General features: G+C 36.0%; 1 pseudogene; it reads right to left on the reverse strand.

Moving 5' to 3' along the window:
• Window positions 1–6,273: 6,273 nt before the first annotated feature.
• Window positions 6,274–7,103, reverse strand: LOC103078820 (guanine nucleotide-binding protein subunit alpha-13-like; annotated as a pseudogene).
• Window positions 7,104–11,622: the final 4,519 nt, after the last annotated feature.

The following is an 11,622-nucleotide window of genomic DNA, read 5'->3' on the forward strand; positions in this document are numbered from 1 at the left end:
GTCAGGTGGCCATTGCTTATGGGGAGGTCACAGAAGCTGGAGCCAAGGGATGTGTTTTACAATACAGCATCCTGGGAAGAAGCCAAAATCAGGCAATGACTCATCAGCTCCAAATGGTTAGGCTTTGAGGGATGGTGCAAACTGGAGGCTCCAATCAGAACAGAACAAATGGTTTAAAATTGAGGAGAGAGATGGTACCTTAAAAAAAAAATCACTAAACCAGAGAAGACTGGACTGTTCTTAGAAGATGCCTGCAGACTTGATGGGGCAGAAGGTAGGCATTAAAGACACTGACCTGAGGAGGACACCAGATCTTTTTTTCAGACATCAAGTAATGCTTCTTATACCATTTACATATAGTAGGATGATAAATTTTTATCTCATCTGGTAAATGTAAGAGTCTTCATAGTCATGCTTTTATTGTATTCTTCTTTGTTCTTCACTTAGTATAATGTCTGGCATATCATTAATGCTAAGTAAATATTTGTTTATTTATTTAGTAAATGTTGAACCCATTGTATGTGGAAGTGTGACATACTGACATTTCTAATTTTATAAGTTCATTAAATCATTCATTCATTCATTTAAAAAGTAAGTACTAACTATATCTTGGTAATTATACAGAGAAGCAAAATTAGTGCTTATTTCACCATCTAGAGGAGAAAGCAAACAGTAAATGGTTACCACGGTTGCATTAGGTATGGTGACAGGTTTCTGTATGGGGCATTATGGGAGCCCTTCTGGAAATAGCTATACTCTCAGGGAGAGGCTAAAGAGTCCATTTTTGCTGGGTGGAGGAATGAGCAGGAGGCTGCCAGGAGAGTCATGAGGCAAAAATGCATGTGAATGTAGGGGAAATGGTTTGGTAGGTGAGTGTACTGGGGATTGAAAAGGTAGGAGAGAGCAAATGCAAAGAGGGGTCAGATCATGAAGGCATGCTATACTAAAGAATTTGAACTTGATTCTTTGTCTTGAGAAGGACTGAAGGATTTATAAAGGAATTCTAAGTGTATTTCTTTTGTTCTTCACTGCTTTATTTTCCACCTAATTTTTGATGTCCTATCCCATATGTGCTTCTAGGAATCTATCAGGTCTTAAAACATTAAACCATCCAGGAATTAATGGAGGACTTGATACCACTGTCACAAATATAATCACCAGTCACTTAATGGTTGTGGCTGCATTGGAAACTCCATGTTCCTATTTATTAATTTCTTTAGCAAATTTAAATTCAGTGTCAGGTAGGCTTAAGCAACATATGTAGACTGAGACTTTTAAAAAATCTATTAAGGTACAAATAAAACATTATAATTACTTCTCATGCCAAAGCCCTTTTGGAATTGAATGTGTTGATATTTATTGTGGAGATAACCAGGCCATAAATTCTAAAAACACATTTTATTACTTTCTAAATTAACACAGCTGAATTAAAATGAGACCATGGTTTATAATGACTGGTTAAATTGCAGTAATGTCCTCTTCAACCTAGTAAATTGGCATCATTATGTACAATCCTCACATTATAACAGCATTGCCTTGTAATACTTAGAGAATTTATTCTGGATCTTGACTTGTAAATGTGTTAAACCAGGACTTTCAAGTGATAGATAAATTTAAATTCACATGTGTTAATGATGTTGCTGTTTATAATTAATATAATTAAGGACAGAACTTCAGGGGTTTTCACAGCTATCATTTGCTCCTGAAATCTAAAGAAAGGTGAAATTACTCTACCATTTATTGGTATTCTGCAGATTTTATTCTTCAGAAAGTTTTAATGAGCTAGAATTATGTTAGAAACCTTGATATATGTCTTTTAAATTATGACAGATGATGTCTAAATAATTGTCTATCCTGATCTATTATGTCTTGAAAGGTCTTCAGGAACATAGCTTCAGTACTCTGTTCAGTGGATCAGTTCACTGCTGTATTCCCCTAGTAGACAGTTCTCCTTCTGATGAGATAACTGGCATTTCTTAAGTAGTGTTGGGCAAGGTCTTGGTGTCACAATCCCAGGTGTTTGGCAAATCCCAGGAATAATTTTTCCTTTACATATTTCTGGGATATAAAGTGAGATACTGTTGTTGTTGAAGTCTTTGTAAACATGGAAAAGAATTTCTCACAAATAACTGATGTATAAAAATTGTATGATCCAATTTAGATAAAGGAATTAAGAACCTGACGATGAAATTTGCTGATTATAACTTGTCAGCATAGGAAGTATGATGGTACTTGTAGATCACACTGGGAATACTTCAGGCTAAATGTAGAATTCAAAGCACTTTTATAAATTGAAAAAGAGATGAGAAAATTTGATAGTAAATTTAATTGCGGGCAGATTCCGGGAAGTACCCTTCAGAATAATAATAAGCTATAAATGTAGAAAATGAGAATGACACACTATAAGTTTAATAAGTGGAAAAAGATCTAGAGATAATAGTGAACTAAAATTGAACATGAATTAGTCACTCTTCTTTTGCATAGAATGTATAGATTAAGTGCTATGCAGAGTTACAAAGAAAATGAAGCAATATAATGCTGCCCTCAGGAGACCAATGAACTAATGAAAAAAATATAAATATGAAAGGTCCAAACTATAAAGTATCTATGTTGTTCTCATTCAAACTCAGGGTAATTTGCCTACTGTTGAGTGCCTGTGTGGCTGGTTGAAAGGACCAAATGTTAAATGATTTTGCTCTATTTTATATCAGCACTGATAACAACCCAGTTCACTTTCTTCTGCGGTATCTCCTTGATGTATAGCCTGGGAAAATGTGGATCATTAAATCATTAGAAGCACTTGACCCTAGAGGATTATGTACCATAATATGCTACTTGAATTTTTTGGCTTAAATTATTTCAGTGTTTTAAAAGGAATCGGGCCTACTTTTTATTTCTTTTTTGGAATGGTCAATAATACATGTCTCATCTTAGAAATGATATCCATCATTTATGTAGTCACCAAGCTTTAAATTCTTAATTTTTGTTGGGCTCCTACCCACGCCCACCCCTTATCAACATATTCAATCTATTACATAGAATTTTAATTTCTGAACTGGAGAGGAACCTTAGAGGTCATATAGTTCAATTAGCATCTGAGATATGCATCCTCTTTACAAGATCTCTGATAAATATCTAGACTAATTTTTTAATATCTGGAATGACAGGTAACTTTCTAAGTCCTTTCAAATCTTACTTCCTGATTGATATATTTGTCCTTTTAGCTTTTAACCTGGTTTTGATCGTCATCATGCATTGATGTCTGCAAATAGCCTCCTAACTGATCTTTCTTCTCCAATTTTTTTTTTTTCCTAGAATATCTTTACACCACCGTTTCAATAAAATTCCTAAAACACTTGGATCATATTGCTACCTTGATTCAGAAACCTTCAGTAATTCCCTGTAGCCTGCAGGATAAAATCAGAACTCATTAACTTGAAATAGTCTAGCTCAACATATATTTCTGGGTTAAACTTCACCTTTTTCAGCTTCCCCAGCCCATCCTTTGAGCTTAGTTGGTCTACTTACTTTTGCTGAAATTATATTGTTCTTTCTTGTTCCAGTGCTATTGCTGATGCTACTTTCCTTACCTCTTCCTCTTTCACTACTACTCTCCTCTTATTTAAACACTACACATATCTTAAGAGTGAAGTTGATCTTGGGGAGACAAGCAGTGAGTGGTGGCTTGAAGCAGGATCTTAGTTCCCTGCCCAGGAATTGAACCTGGCAAGGCTGGATGAAAACCAGGAATCCTAACCGCTAGTCCACCAGGGGCTAGAGGCTAGAAGCAAAGTTGCCCTGGCTTTTGCCCCTATTGAAAAACAAGAATGTCTTAAGGAGGCAAAAACTGTAAAAACAGATACAAAGTTTATTATTATTAGCACAACACAACATGTGGGAGAGCACGCAGAGAAACAGTTTCTTTAGACAGAAGCAAAGCAGAAATGCACACCCAGAGAGAAAGGGTGTGGGCGTCTTCCTTATTGAGGAGGAACGCAGTAAAGAGGCAGTTAAATCATTTATATAAAGGCAGTTCTTCTGGGTCTTTGTTCTCCTCTGGCCAATTATCTCGCTTCTTTTCCCACATCTGACCTGTCTTAGGACCCTCCCCAGTATGCATGCACATCTTTTTTTAAGATGGATTCCAGTGCAGAGGCCTATGGGAGGTTGATGCCACCTGTTACGGGGTGACGACCGCTCCACTTTTGAACCCCCAAGGAGCCTTCCTGTGCATGTACAGTTAGGGAGGTTTTCTTGACTTCAGGAGTGATAGATGTCATTTTATCTCTTTATTCCAGCAGACCTCAACTCCTGCCATTAACTATCCTTGAAGTGTCTAGGGAAAACAAAGCTCCAGTTTATTCCGCTTGACAGACTCCAGCTGTTCACCCCGGCTCAGTCTACCTCCTACCTCCCAGTGCTCTCTTTGGTAAATTACTCCAGACCACACCCAGCATACTGTGACTCTTCCTTTCCTCAACCCTTATGGGTGCCCATTTTCAGCCTCGTGCATAATCATGAGCTAACTTGGGACAGTTCTCAGATTGTTATATTGAATTGTAATTTGTCTTTTGTATTGATGTTTAACTTTTTTTTCACATTTTAATACTTGGTTATCTTCCAGATTTATTTTATGAGTTGATATGGTATAGAGCATATGGTTTTCTAACTGTATTCCACCAAATCTTAGGGATTCCTGGAAATATGACTGGGGAGGGCGAGGGTGTAGACTGGAATTTGTGGTTCCCCAACAGTTTCTACCTGAACACCTGTGCTTTGATCTGTTTGTATACCAAATTTATGCATTTGATTACTTTTGAGAAAAGCATTCAGACTAAAGATGTTTGAAAACTGTGAATGAGTTTTCCCAGAAAACTTGGAGAGGAACCCAGACTTGGAATAAAGAGAGTAGATTTTATGTCCAGTTTTAACTGTTCACTGTCTTCTACTTAGTTTCCTCATTTAAAAAATTACAAGGTCAACACATACTATCTTACATCTCTTCCACTGTAGAAGTTGATGATGCTAAGAAAATTAGCTTTATTAAAATATAGTGACATCTGATTTTTTATTTTTAAAAAATGTTTATGGAAAGTATATATTTATTTAGACCATTCTATTATGAAGTTGCTTGCAGTTTTTAGTTGCTGTTATAGCCAGAATGTTCTACATATGGCACATTAATTACATAATAATTAAATATGAAAAAGGCAAATTCTTTTCCACTCTTTCCTTTTCATCAAAATATTATATATGGCATTCATGTACCTTTTGCTCTTTGGTACCACTTGCAAACCCTTAATTAGCATCATACCAGAAATCCTTGTATAAATTTTAAAACCTTGAGAATGTTGTCTTCAAAAACCACAGAATTCAAAAACAAGGTGAGGTGGGTGTACAAGCAGTTTAAAAAACATGAAGGCTAGATCTGTGTAAACTTAGAGAATGTCATTCCTTAGATCAATTTTTTTTCCAATATCTTTTTCAAAGTAGGAGGCCACCATAAAGATATGTAACAGATGTAAGGCAGAGGAAAGATCTTAATCTTGCTTGTTTTGCTTGTCCTTAACCTCATACCTACAGTATTTAAGGATGCCAGTAGTTGGCACCAACAGAGTATTCAGTTTTAAAAGTGGAAAAATTTAAAGCCTGAAGTTTACCTAGTTTGAGGTCTGCTAGGAGATTACCATTTAACTCAAATCATAGCCATAGTGAAACAGATCAAAGCCTGAACTTTGCAGATTATGTTATTCAGCAGGTTTCAGCCACAAACCAAAGTCTGCAGATGAGGGACTAAGATTTCCAAGAAGTTAAGCATAGAATCAAGATTTTTCTAATTCTAGAGAAATGCAACTCAAAACTACAATGAGTTACCACCTCACAAGGTGGTGCAGTGGTTAAGAATCCATTTGCCAATGCAGGGGACACGGGTTTGAGCCCTGGTCCAGGAAGATCCCACATGCCACAGAGCAACTAAGCCTGTGCGCCACAACTACTGAACCTGCGCTCTAGAGCCTGTGAGCCACAGCTACTGAGCCCGCATGCCACAACTACTGAAGCCCACACACCTAGAGCCTGTGCTCCACAGCAAGAGAAGCCACTGCCATGAGAAGCCTACGCACCGCAACGAAGAGTAGCCCCCAATTGCCACAGCTAGAGAAAGCCCATGCACAGCAACGAAGACCCAATGCAGCCAAAAATAAATAAAATAAATAAATTAAAAAAAATAAAAACAAGAGAAGATACTAGAATAACAAGTTTTTTTTTTGTGCATCACTGTAGAATAAGATGCTTAAAGTTGTCGTGAGGAATAGTACCTGGCACATCTTGGAAAATAAGGTGGGTGTTTCCATGTTGATAGTACTGTGAGGTGCTGGTATAAGAGCTTATGCTGCTGGTCCTGGCATTTGTTAACAGCAACATTCCCCCAGGAGTTTTTAGATGTCTCTTAAGCAGTGAGAATCCTCTTCAAATTCTAAGAAATAATCTCTGGGGCTCAACATTTGCACTTTCTCCTCAAGCAAGTCTGTCTCATTTAAGAAAAGAATTATGGCGACATTGCTGAAAACCTGGTTATTGACAATCCTTTCAAAAATGCTCAGAGATTCTGTAAGGCATTGGTCATCTATCTTCCCTACCATCTGGTCAAACTCACTGGAAGAAATAAGGAAGCATTCAAACCAACATTTCCTTTTTGATCTTTGACCGCCTACATCAGACATTTTGAAAGGAACATAGTAAGTTTCAAAGTCGTACTTAGGAATATTTTGTTAGGTATTCTGCAAAGCAGAATATCCTCTTGTGATGGAATGTATCTGGCTCTTCGAGCTTATCCATTCTCAAGGAAATAGTTCTACAGATTCACCCAGCTGAAATTACCCATGGTTGTCATGTGCTTCCATCTGCCCACTGTGCCCTCATAGCAGAAAAATATTGAAAAAACGAAACAAAAGCCTGGCATTGTCACCATTCCCTGGGCCACCATGGGTGGCCAGGGTTGTCAGCTGTCATCATCTTGTCTTTATTGAGCTGATTTGAATTACCTCCCCAAGGAATACGAAGCTTCTCTTGAAATCTACAAGCACTTGCATACCTTTGGTCATGTTGCTGGAGATAGTGGGGTGAAACCCCTCACCAGCGCTCTTAAGAGTCCAGCCCGTGGATGACCCACATCAGCTTCAGGAAGATGGACCTGCTGCTCTGGTTTGCTCCTAGAAGCCCGGTTTTTCATGAACTGCTTCAGTTAGGTCTGATTTTTCCCAGGACAGGCATTTGTCCATCTCCCTAGATTCTGCTGCTGCCTGCCTTGCCTTCTGTCACCACACAGCTGGGTAAGTGTACTGAAAGCACAGACAGAAAGAGAGGAAGTCCTGAGGCTTCATTTTCCCTCCAAACAGTATTAACCACTGTAAAGAGTCTCCTTGGAGTTTAGTACAAGAGCATCTCTTCTGGAGGACAAGACCTGAACTTGAATCCTGGGTCTACAAATGAGGAATCCTGGGCAAATTACTTAACATTATTGAATCTCAATTTCCTCATTTCCAAAATAAAGATAATCATAACTGTCTCTCAGGATTGCCGTGAACAGCAAATGAGAGCATTAGTCTAAAATGGTTAGCCCAGCGCTTGGCACTTAGGTGTCTGGACTATGCTTCCTCCTTTTTCTTCTCTGTAATTACCTTTTTTTCAGACTTATTTATGAATGACTTTGGAATTTTTTCTCAATAATCAAACATTTAAAAGATGAAAGTTTGTCACTATTCAGACTCTGAAAACACTTCTAAATGAGATCAAACATTTGTTAGTAATGACAATTTCAATTCAATAAATTGCCAATTGAGATATTTAGATGTCTACTCCTGTTTGCTTTTAAAAAAAAATCAACCACATTTACCTGTGTTGGGGAGGAGAGGAATTAAATAGAAGGAGGTAAAGGGGATTTTATGGGAGATGGACATTTTCTCTATTTAATATTTTGTTTTGGGTGATGGTTACACCAGTGTATACAATTTTTAAAACTAAACATACTAAATATATCTGTGCTTTTTATTTAACAAACAAATAAACTGAGGTATAATATACCTCAGTTTAAAAAAGCACCCATATTACTTTATATAGTATTTTAAAAGGGTTATATCTTCTACTTTATTCCATCTAAGAGTCCAGAACAAGAATCTCCTTATTTTGTTAGTCAAGGCTCATATATTTATTTATGTATTGTTTATAAGACCAGGTATTAGTATATCTGAGATTAAATTTATGGGGTGTGCATGCTCATTGATAGATGATATCATTCATTTTTAGTGTTTGCTTTTCTCTCATTTTTGAACCTACAACTTCACTAGGCATTGAGCGTGTTGTAAAATATGTGGGTCAGTTATTTATAGAGTTTAGATTAAAAGCCTTATGCATTTAAACTTGGTATTAAAATAACATTATTTCATTCATAAATGAAGAATTTCAGAGATTTCTTTGTTTTCTGAAATGGAGTTATGCATCATTGAGGAAATATGTCTACTAAAAACTTTAAAGCATAACTTCCACTTTAATTTAAGTTTATTTTACTTAAGTTTACCCATTTGAAAATGTGAGTATACAAGTTTACAGCCACGTTCTTCACGTTGGTTTTACATTTTAAGCTTTCTGAGTTCATGATTTTCCTCTTTGACCTTAGTGCATTTCAGATGTTCCTGTGAGAACCATAGTTCAGTTGCTTAAGGCATGTGTTTTACATAATGTTAAGATGTTAGGATCACCTCTAAGTTCTTATAATTGGACTCCATTGTATTATGGTTGCTTACCACCCACAAGTAGTTTCAGAATGTTTAATGCTTTCTTCATTCTTTGAAGGAATGATGCATTTTTAGTTTAATTTCACTCATTTGTTTTCAGATAAAATTTTCCAATATTACATTAAATGGTATTTAACGACATCAAAATCTACTTAGGGATTTTAAAAATATATATTTATTTAGATGAGTTTTGTAAAAATATTGATTCATATCGAAAGACATAGCTTTCATTTAGAAATGTTATTTTAGGTCATTTTGCAATGATATGACAAGGTACTGGAAAGTCAGTGACATTTGCCCTTTCAAACTGTAGGAAGACTATTACAAATTATTTCAGGCTTGAAGAAGTTACAAAAAAAATATTATATAATATTTTGATTAGCAGAAGTACCTTCATCCTTTCTAAATCATTTATTGTAGATAGCCTAAAACTTATTTTAAACCATTAATTAATTTGGTGCTTTAAAATACACTGACTTTTCCCCTATGATTTTGAAATCCAATTAGGTCAGGTATATAAAGGTAAGTGGTGTTTTAAGGTGTTACCAGTTTAATAGTGCTGGCACTCTGCATGTGTTTATGACAGTTTTGCTTCACACAGTCACTCTGAGCTGAATACATTTGCTGTTCTAAAAATGGGAGAATCTTAAGTTTAATTCAGTCCCTCTGTTTAGGAAGGTGATATTGTGTCCTTTTTATCCGATACTTTAATGTAAAATTTTATAAATTCATTTGATAGATGTAAGTGGAAAATGTTTGAATGGATTATTTAGATGATACTTGGGTATACTAACGTCATCACTGCCTTTAATCAGGTGTGGTCATTGAGGTGTGAATAGATGCCATGTAGATATCCTCATGTGGACTAGTGGACCCAGACAGTACAACAACTGAATGGAAATTGTAAATGAGTGAAAAGTACCCCAACACTCAGTAGCTCCATAGCTAGAAGTACATGTTTCACTACTTATTTTGCTTTAAAATTTTCTGTTTAGATATTTTGGTCTTTTTTCTATTAGGTCATTTGTTTTTTTCTTATTAATATGTGGCATTTCATTATATTTTCAAGATAATATTCCTTTGTTGGTTGTATAAAGTTCAACTATTTTCTGCCATTTTTTATTTAATGGGGACTTTTGATGCTGCTACTTTTGAGATAAATAATTTATCATTGTTTTAACTTGCATGTTGTGGGTTTCCTTTTTAGTGGAGGGCATCTTGCTTAGGAATTGTTTTCTAATCTTAAGGACAGAAAACATTTTCTGATATTTTCTTTTCAGTTTAAACAGTTTTTCATTGTATTTTCTTTTTAGTTTAAACATTTTTTCATTTTATATTCAAATCTATCATTTGTCTGGAATATATTTTTAAGTATGAGTCAGGTAGGAATCTAATTATGTTTTTCATTGTGTGGATGAATACAATTTTCCCAGTAGCATTTGTAGTCTGTTTTTACGGGGTTTTTTTTCTTGTGTAAATTTATTTTATTTTTACTTATCTTTGGCTATGTTGGGTCTTTGTTGCTCTGCGCGGGCTTTCTCTAGTTGCGGCGAGCTGGGGCTACTCTTCGTTGTAGTGTGTGGGCTTCTCATTGTGGTGGCTTCTCTTGTTGCAGAGCACGGGCTCTAGGCATGTGGGCTTCAGTAGTTGTGGCATGCAGGCTCAGTAGTTGTGGCTCATGGGCTCTAGAGTGCAGGCTCAGTAGTTGTGGCGCACAGGCTTAGTTGCTCCGCGGCATGTGGGCTCTTCCCGGACCAGGGCTTGAACCCATGTCCCCTGCATTGGCAGGTGGATTCTTAACCACTGCACCACCAGGGAAGCCCATGTAGTCTTTTTTTGCAAGCTCATCTGCCATGTACCCTCTGTCTACATTGACTTTCCATGTAACATAGATCTGCTCCTGGGCTGTCTCTTCTGTCCTGGTCTGTTGGACAATTTCTAAGTCAGTATATTTTATCATTATTGCTGATTTGTAATAAGCCTTAATATCTAGCCAGATAAGTATTATATCTAATTTTCCACATGGAGCGTATTTTCCTTTCTTTCAGTCTTTTTGTATTTTAAATATGTTGTCTGTTAAATGGTGTATAACTGTATATTTAAGAGCCACACTGGCTATCTCTGCTTTTTTTTTGGCACATTCTCTTTTTTTATTACTTTTATTTTATATTGGATTATAGTTGATTAACAATGTTGTGTTACTTTCAGGTATACAGCAGAGTGATTTGGTTATACATATACATGTATCTATTCTTTCTCAAATTGTTTTTCCCTTTAGGTTATAACAGAATATTTAGCAGAGTTCCCTGTGCTGTACAGTGAGTCCTTGTTGGTTATCTATTTGAAATATAGTAGTGTGTATATGTCAATCCCAAACTTTGAATTTTTTTATCTTTGCTTTTTAATAATTTATTGTAGCCTACTTTCATTTTGCTTGGGATTCCTGCCATATTTGACATTACTACTAATAGCATACGTTGTACATTTTTTCTTTGATTCTGTCTTTTTGAATTTTTACCCTACTTTTTATTTTCTTCTTAGAATTCTCTTCATTTCGTAATCAGGTATCAGACCAGGTTCTAAACCATATGTAGTAATGCTGGTATGTCTTGAGGCCCTGCATCTCCCTCAAGACCACAGAAATTCACTGTTTTTTCAAGGTCTCATTAAAGATTTAATCCTGTGTTTAAAGGTGCCTACAGGGCCCATTAGACATCTGAACTCTTCCACCAGTGGGCCAGTTTAATATAATCTTTATTCAATCCTTCTTTTGTCATCAAATTAAATATTTTTATTGCCTTGGCTTTTTTTTTTTTTTTTTTTTTTTTTT

Source organism: Lipotes vexillifer, unplaced genomic scaffold (genome assembly GCF_000442215.2).
Source record: "Lipotes vexillifer unplaced genomic scaffold, Lipotes_vexillifer_v1.1 scaffold254, whole genome shotgun sequence".
In the NCBI taxonomy this organism is placed as follows: Eukaryota; Metazoa; Chordata; class Mammalia; order Artiodactyla; family Lipotidae; genus Lipotes; species Lipotes vexillifer.